This window comes from Strongylocentrotus purpuratus, unplaced genomic scaffold (genome assembly GCF_000002235.5).
Source record: "Strongylocentrotus purpuratus isolate Spur 01 unplaced genomic scaffold, Spur_5.0 spur5_scaffold_17, whole genome shotgun sequence".
NCBI lineage: Eukaryota > Metazoa > Echinodermata > Echinoidea > Camarodonta > Strongylocentrotidae > Strongylocentrotus > Strongylocentrotus purpuratus.
The window spans coordinates 1,672,917-1,681,930 of NW_022145602.1; the positions used below are offsets into that span (position 1 = coordinate 1,672,917).

General features: G+C 38.5%; 1 long non-coding RNA gene across 1 annotated transcript; it reads left to right on the forward strand.

Moving 5' to 3' along the window:
* The first annotated feature begins 7,493 nt into the window (after positions 1-7,493).
* Positions 7,494-8,777, forward strand: LOC115925042. The gene is made up of 2 exons (XR_004064533.1): positions 7,494-7,544; positions 8,280-8,777. It is a non-coding gene; the product is annotated as an uncharacterized LOC115925042 (long non-coding RNA).
* Positions 8,778-9,014: the final 237 nt, after the last annotated feature.

The following is a 9,014-nucleotide window of genomic DNA, read 5'->3' on the forward strand; positions in this document are numbered from 1 at the left end:
TTTAATTAGACTGATTGCCTTGTGTTTTAGGTAGAAGTTAACCAAATTTACAGTAAAATGAGACTTATGTCTCAGGAAATATGAATAGGTCTAGATCCTATAGACTATACATAATTGATATTAGAATAGGATCTGCTAGAATGGCCGACACGACAGTTAGATAGTGATGGTTTTTTGTTGTTGTTTTAGTTTTAAGGGCGTGTGTCATTCAATTATGAATATTTACGCGTGGTGATGGCAAATGAATTAGTCTAGGCCCTAAATGTAAAAAAAGTAAAAAAAGAGGCCATGAAAACGAAAGATTTGTCGATCTGGATCTGGATATAATAGTCTGATATCGATGACCTCAACTTGAGCATCTACATGGGTCTACATGAACTTGTGTTAAAGAAGTGATAAGGATTCTTTTGTTACAATTATTCTTGTGGTCACAAACTTAAATTTGATTGCCTTTCTCCTTTTATTTATCAGTTGCAGCATCATCGAACACGATGACCAATGAATCAGAAGATGACGTAGATGTTACTAGAGAGCTCATTTCACAATGGCCAACAGAAGTGCTACGTGACTTTCTACAAGGAGGAGACTCAAGCTTGTAAACCAAGGACGAGGAGTCATTATTATGGGTGTTCTCTGCCGGCTGCCTTGACGCTGGGGGTAGCTTTTCAGCCGTCCGAGGGATCGTGTAACAATGTTAAATCTGAGATACACGGCCCTACGTGTTATCAGTGTCTGTGATATCGTGTAATATTGAAGCCCTAAAAAAATTGCGCTTCAAAATGATCAAGAAGTGCCTCAAAAAGTAAAAATCTTTGAGTGACCGGTTTTACCATACTCGTTTTCCCCAATAGACTGTAGTGTTATGAAAACCGTCAGGCGAACGGTTTTCAAAATTTGTAATTCCAATCATAAATATCTTGATGATCAGACAGGCGATCGGCTTGTAAAAGTCATGGGGTTCCTGACTGACCTAAAGGTTTATAATTATCATTGCATCATGAGCTAAATCCAAAATTTTATTTCAGAATCTGAGACAAAGTTACCGGATCCCTTGACTGAGAGGAACTGGACAATGGATGGATAGGGGAGGACGGGGGGGGGGGGGGGGGGGGGGTAGGAATGCAGAACTGGCCTACTATGTATGTACCTACTGGATAAGGACCCTCCATCACTAGAGGGAAAAATAATGAGAGACTTCAAAGAGGGGAAGGCATATAGTTATTTTGCCTTGTGAAACAAATTAGATTTAGCCCCTAAAAAAGCGTTCCTTCGGGTATCAAATGATGACAGGTGAAACCTCACAATTGTAGAATTATTATCTGTAATGTGATTTCCAAACCATGTGACAGCCAATGGTGTATGTTGTAAAGGTATTGTAAAAGGCATTGTTTAACACCAGGCCCCCCCCCCCCCCCCACTCCGAGAACAGACGGACCCCATGCGTGTTACCAAAATGTCCGGTAAAGGGGTACTTTTCGTGTGACAAAGTCCGGCCCGAGAATTGTACAAAAAGAGGTGTATTAACTTTTCACCCGGAGATTTCTTTAAAAAGGGGGTATTTTTTCTTTTTTTCTCTTATCTCTTTGGACTCCTGAGAAATTATTCTGAATTTAGGGGGGTACATTGAGCATTTTTCATAATTTAGGGGAGTCTCCAAGGCAGGAAAAGCCCGCGAAAGGGGGGGTTCGGAAATGTTGGCAGTCCTCAGATAGGGGGTGCTTTCAAAAAGAGGGAACAAGCATATGCGTACCCTAAATAACACTGAGTGGGGGGCCGGGGTTTAACAATGTTTAATTCGAGATTGACATATGGCCCTACGCGCTACCAGTGTCTGCGATATGGTGTTTTAATACTGAAGCCCTAACAAAATCGCGCTTCAAAATGATCAAGAAGTGCCTCAAAAAAGTAAAAATCTTTGATTGACCCCTTTTACCATACTCGTTTTCCCCAATAGACTTGTAGTGTTATGAAAAGCGTTTGACAAACACAAAATTTGGTTTCGATTTCCAATCGTAAATATCTTGATAATCAGACAGGCGATCGGATTGTAAAAGTCATTGAGTTCTCATTGCAGCATGAGCTAAATCCAGGATTTTGTTTCAGAATCTGAGATAATGTTACCGGATCCCTTTAAATGCGTTTGCATTAAAGGTGGTACCCCCCCCCCCCCCCTAACTCAGTGTTATTTAGGGTACCCACATCCGTGTTCCCAGCACCCCCCTTTTTTTTTTAGCATAAGTCCCCTGTGTTAAGTCAATACGGGTAGATTTTGTTTCTTTGTTATACAAGCCTTTTCAGCACCCCCCCCCCCCCCCCTTCTCAGCAAAAGTCCAGTGTGTAAAGTCAATACGGGCAGATCTTTTTCATTGCAAAACTCCAGAGAATCCCAAACTCTGCTGCCAGGCTCTGTTCACTTTGATGTACATGTACGGTATATGTATTGTAATTTGTAGGTTTATTCACACTTTTTTGTTTTGTTTAATAAGTAATTGTTTATCAGTCTATTTTTGTTTGTTATAGCGCTTAGAGATTTTGGTGGTATTTTAATTTTTTTAATTTTGTTACGAGCCAGAGATTTTGGGAACACGCATGCGGTACCTCCGTTCCCTGTTGATATTGATCTCATGGTTATATTTATTTTATAAATAAAATCAAACAACACAGTGAGGGTTGTAGATGACTACTAAGCAATCATTACTGTATGTAGGACGCTGAGTTGAAGTTATTCATGATTTATTCAAGAGAGGAAGGTCAGACAGACCTGATGTTTAAAATATTTAACAAGAGAAAATTCATAGAAACAGAGAGAGGCATTGAGAGAGATGTCGACGCTTAATGAAAGAGAAATTAGAGTGATAATAAGGAGAGAGAGAGAGAGGGGGAGAGAAAGAGAGAGAGATGGAGAGGGGTGGGAGAGATAGACAGGGAGAGCAAGAATTAGGTGTGAAGAGGAAGATCAAGAGAATGAGAGATTAAATTTTACAAATGTACATGTTTCCATGTACCTTTTCTTAATTTATATTATAATGTGAACGATATAGTGATGGTCTTTGCTTGATTTTAGTTTGCATTCTTTCCTCTAGCCTTGTATTCTAATTTATTATTTTAATTTAGTAAATGTTGTATAAATATAATTTTGATTTCTATCTCTTCCCCTATGTCATAGCCTTGTTCTTGCTCTCCCTTCCTTATGTTAGTCTATCTCTCTTTCTCTCTCTCTGTAATGATAACCCCTCTATCAATCTTTTCTTCATCAACTCTTGATATATTCCTCCTCTTCTCCTTCTCGTTCATCATCACGATCATCATCATCATCATCTCAAAACTGTATTAATCAATCTACATGTATAAGACTCCTGAGATTGATCAATACAATTCTTATAATATAAGACCATTATGTACAAACAATAAACCATATCGTCACAATCATTTAATAAACAGTGGTAAGAACAATTATTCCAACTTGATGGGCAACAACGTAATCTCCATTTTCTCCTCCTCGTTCAAATATTGGCTTCTTTTTCATTCTTTACTCGTGTTACTTCTCTATCTCTCTGACTACAGTGTATACTCACAAGAAAGTAGAATCAACGGTTTGACATGAACCAGTCTAGAAAATGAACTAAATTTATTCAAGTATCAAATACATTTTGAATTTCAGACAGCTTTCTCCCAGGAGATGAAACAATGTCTCCCTAACCAGAAACTGGCAAAATAACTAAATGCCTTCCCCTATTTGTAGTCTCTCATTATTCTTCCCTCTAGTGATGGAGGGTCCTTATCCAGTAGCACACAAATGTCTCTATACATAGTAGACGGCCATCTCTGCATGCCTTTCTCCCCCCCCCCCCCCATCCATCCATCGTCCAGTTCCTCTCTACCTCGGATGGCTGAACAGTAGGGGAAAGTGGGGCATAATGGAACACTTAATTTCAAACTTGCAATATGACGTCATCAACGACACAAAAACAGTAAAAATAACAGTTTCAGATAGATGTTGTATGCACTTTATTATGTCAACGAAAAACCGACAAAAACCACGGTAAAATTGCAGAGAAACTCGAAACGAATTTTACAAAAGAAAAATCCAACTTGCCCCATCCCTGAGGCATAATGGCACGCCCCCCTGGGGCAAAATGGATCTACGGATCCGTATTGCCCCCATCAGAACTCTAACGTTCTATATTGAGTAATGTAACTAAAGTAACTTTAAGCAAACTTGGTGGGCAGAGCTGCATAATGAAAGCCTATAGTAGTTTCAAACATTTATGGGGCAAAACTGGAAAGGTATTCGTAATAAAGCCTGGTTTAAAAGTAGAAAATGTAGACTTGTAAAATGTGCACTACACTCTCAATTTCTTAGACTGGAATCTGGGTCAAATTTTCGTTCTGATACAACCACTAGTCACGTAAACCAACTGCTAGGCACATACTTTGAATTCAGCTAACTTATACAGTATCTAAAACTGGCTGGGAAACTAGAACAACTATCGATTTGTTTTATGAACCAACTACTTTCAGAATGGAACATGAAACATTGGTAAACAGGCCCCTATAAAAAGGGCGAAAACAGTATTTTGTTTATTTTTGTGAATTATTTTACAAGACAAAACAAAATTAGTAATGTTGATTTTTATTCCCTTTATGCATTTGTTGTCTCTGTGCTATAATGTCGCCATAATTAAAGCACCTACTGGCTCAACAATGAATGGTATTTGGAAATAAAGAGTGGAGAACGTTTAACTTATAAAAATACAACGAGAAAATCCAAATTTAATGATAAAAATACATATATGCATACACACAAGTGCACACGCACATTCACTCAACCATTCAGTCTTTAGGACCAACAGGGACACCATAACATTGGAGTGGTTTACTTGTTTACATTTTTATTTGAAGCCGTAAACCCTTGCCATTTGCTTAATTCCAGCTTTCACAAGATATGTTATTTTCAATTGGGGCAAAACAGAACCCTGTTCCATTTTGTCCCGTACCTATATGATCCATTTTGCCCCAATGACATATTTTTTAATAAAAGTTTGCGTAGAAAATACCTGAAGCATAGTTGGCATGCAAACAGGCGAGTCTAACGTTGATATCTTTATGATTAATATATACAAATATTTGATTAGAATCGATACCAAAATTACCAAATTTCAGCCTTATGAACATCCCCTTACTTTAGATCATGAGGCTGTAATTTTTTGGATGGGATCTTACTCCGATGTGCCTCGATGTAACCGGATGAAAATTCAGTGCTAAAATTATTTTGGCATCTTCTCTTCTTCAAAGAATTTGCACAGAGGGCGACCTTTTTTAACATATGCTAATTTCAAAGTTCCATTTTGCCCCCCGGGTCCGTTATGCCCCACTTTCCCCTACCCCCAGCGTCAGGGCAGAGAACACCCATAAAATAATGACTCCTCAATTTCCAAGCTTGAGTCCCCTCCTTGTAGAAAGTCACGTATCACTTCTGTTGTCCATTGTGAAATGAGCTCTCTCGTAGCATCTACGTCATCTTCTGATTCATCGGCCATAGTGTTTGATAATGCTGCAACTGATAAATAAAAGGAAAAAGACAATCAAATTTAAGTTTGTAACCTCAAGAATAACGGTAACAAAAAAACCCTTATCGCACTAGATCATGGGGAAACATTTTTGTGCTAAAGGGTGACCCCAAAAAGGTGACCTTAACATCAGCTGAACGAAATATCGATCTGCCAAATGTTCATATTTTCGGGAAAAAATAGGTTCTCTAACCGACCCCCCACCTCTCATTCACCGGCTGGCTGAGTCGATGTGAAATTTTCGGCACGATTTTCAAATTTTAACCCCCCCCCCTCGAAAAAATCCTTCATACGCCCCCGTCATGTAGATCCTCAAGTAGAGCTCATCAATACATAGACTATTATATTCAGATCAAGATCGACAAATCTATCGTTTTCATGGCCTCTTTTACTTTTTTACATTTACTAATTGCCATCACTATCTAACTGTCGGCCATTCTAGTAGATCCTATTCCAATATCAATTATGTATAGTCTATAGGATCTAGACCTATTCATATTTCCTGAGACATAAGTCTCATTTTACTGTAAATTTGGTTAACTTCTACCTAAAACACAAGGCAATCAGTCTACTTAAAATGCACACACATTTAAACATACGGGACTAGATCTAGGCCTACATTTACTAAGTTGGACCCCGGCCCACTCTCATTACGTCGTATTATCAGCTTTATTCGTCATAAAAATGAATAATCACAAACTTTGGTTTCTTACCGTACAAATGATACTGGAGTGAAAGAAAATCACTGCAGAATAGCGGATTATGTACAAGATTAAGATGTTGCTTCGATGAGAATCCCGTTGTTTGCAACGGGACAGCTGATCACGGCGAAGGTAAAAATGTACTAGAATTATGTCCCGGCATGCTTTGCGATGAAACAACCGTGAAGGCACGTATTCTCGACGGCTTTTTTTTTTTTTTATTCTCGACTGCTTTTTTTTTTTTCTCGACTGCTTTTTTTTTTTCTCGACTGCTTTTTTTTTTTCTCGACTGCTTTTTTTTTTTTCTCGACTGCTTTTTTTTTTTTTTCTCGACTGCTTTTTTTTTTTTCTCGACTGCTTTTTTTTTTCTTCTCGACTGCTTTTTTTTTTTCTCGACTGCTTTTTTTTTTTCTCGACTGCTTTTTTGGAAACTCGATTGCTTTTTTGTAAACTCGACTGCTTTTGTGTAAACTCGACTGCTTTTTTGTAAACTCGACCAATTATGACGGCTGTGGCGTGCCATAGTTTATCGTATAAAACTGGTGAGAGTGTGAATGTCCACACCGCTGTGCGTGCGTGACTTGTCAACACACACACACACACTCTCTCTCTGTCTCTCTCTCCCCTCTTCTTCTCCCGAAAAAAGGAAAACAAATCACGAATATATACATGTATGTCTAGCAGATGCAGATGCACATCACTATGGCACGCCACAGCCGTCATAATTGGTCGAGTTTACAAAAAAGCAGTCGACTTTACAAAAAAGCAATCGAGTTTACAAAAAAGCAATCGAGTTTACAAAAAAGCAATCGAGTTAACAAAAAAAGCAATCGAGTTTACAAAAAAGCAAACGAGAAAAAAAAAAAAGCAGTCGAGGAAAAAAAAAAAGCAGTCGAGAAAAAAAAAAAAGCAGTCGAGAAAAAAAAAAAGCAGCCGAGAAAAAAAAAAAAAGCAGTCGAGAAAAAAAAAAAAAGCAGCCGAGAAAAAAAAAAAAAGCAGTCGAGAAAAAAAAAAAAGCAGTCGAGAAAAAAAAAAAGCAGTCGAGAAAAAAAAAAGCAGTCGAGAATAAAAAAAAAAAAGCTGTCGAGAATACGTGCCTTCACGGTTGTTTCATCGCAAAGCATGCCGGGACATAATTCTAGTACATTTTTACCTTCGCCGTGATCAGCTGTCCCGTTGCAAACAACGGGATTCTTATCGAAGCAACATCTTAATCTTGTACATAATCCGCTATTCTGCAGTGATTTTCTTTCACTCCAGTATCATTTGTACGGTAAGAAACCAAAGTTTGTGTTTATTCATTTTTATGACGAATAAAGCTGATAATACGACGTAATGAGAGTGGGCCGGGGTCCAACTTTAGTAAATGTAGGCCTAGATCTAGTCCCGTATGTTTAAATGTGTGTGCATTTTAAGTAGACTGATTGCCTTGTGTTTTAGGTAGAAGTTAACCAAATTTACAGTAAAATGAGACTTATGTCTCAGAAAATATGAATAGGTCTAGATCCTATAGACTATACATAATTGATATTGGAATAAGATCTACTAGAATGGCCGACAGTTAGATAGTGATGGCAATTAGTAAATGTGAAAAAGTAAAAGAGGCCATGAAAACGATAGATTTGTCGATCTTGATCTGAATATAATAGTCTTTGTATTGATGAGCTCTACTTGAGGATCTACATGACGGGGGCGTATGAAGGATTTTTTCGATGGGGGGGGGGGGGGTTAAAATTTGAAAATCGTGCCGAAAATTTCACATCGACTCAGCCAGCCAGCCAGTGAATGAGAGGGGGGGGGGGGGTCGGTTAGAGCACCTATTTTTTCCCGAAAATATGAACATTTGGCAGACCGATATTTCGTTCAGCTGATGGTAAGGTCACCTTTTTGGGGTCACCCTTTAGCACAAAAATGTTTCCCCATGATAGTGCGATAAGGGTTCTTTTGTTACCGTTATTCTTGAGGTTACAAACTTAAATTTGATTGTCTTTTTCCTTTTATTTATCAGTTGCAGCATCATCAAACACTATGGCCGATGAATCAGAAGATGACGTAGATGCTACGAGAGAGCTCATTTCACAATGGACAACAGAAGTGATATGTGACTTTCTACAAGGAGGGGACTCAAGCTTGGAAATTGAGGAGTCATTATTTTATGGGTGTTCTCTGCCCTGACGCTGGGGGTACTGTTCAGCCATCCGAGGTAGAGAGGTAGAGAGGAACTGGACGATGGATGGATGGGGGGGGGGGGGGGGGGAAGAAAGGCATGCAGAGATGGTCGTCTACTATGTATAGAGACATTTGTGTGCTACTGGATAAGGACCCTCCATCACTAGAGGGAAGAATAATGAGAGACTACAAATAGGGGAAGGCATTTAGTTATTTTGCCAGTTTCTGGTTAGGGAGACATTTGTTTCATCTCCTGGGAGAAAGCTGTCTGAAATTCAAAATGTATTTGATACTTGAATAAATTTAGTTCATTTTCTAGACTGGTTCATGTCAAACCGTTGATTCTACTTTCTTGTGAGTATACACTGTAGTCAGAGAGATAGAGAAGTAACACGAGTAAAGAATGAAAAAGAAGCCAATATTTGAACGAGGAGGAGAAAATGGAGATTACGTTGTTGCCCATCAAGTTGGAATAATTGTTCTTACCACTGTTTATTAAATGATTGTGACCATATGGTTTATTGTTTGTACATAATGGTCTTATATTATAAGAACTGTATTGATCAATCTCAGG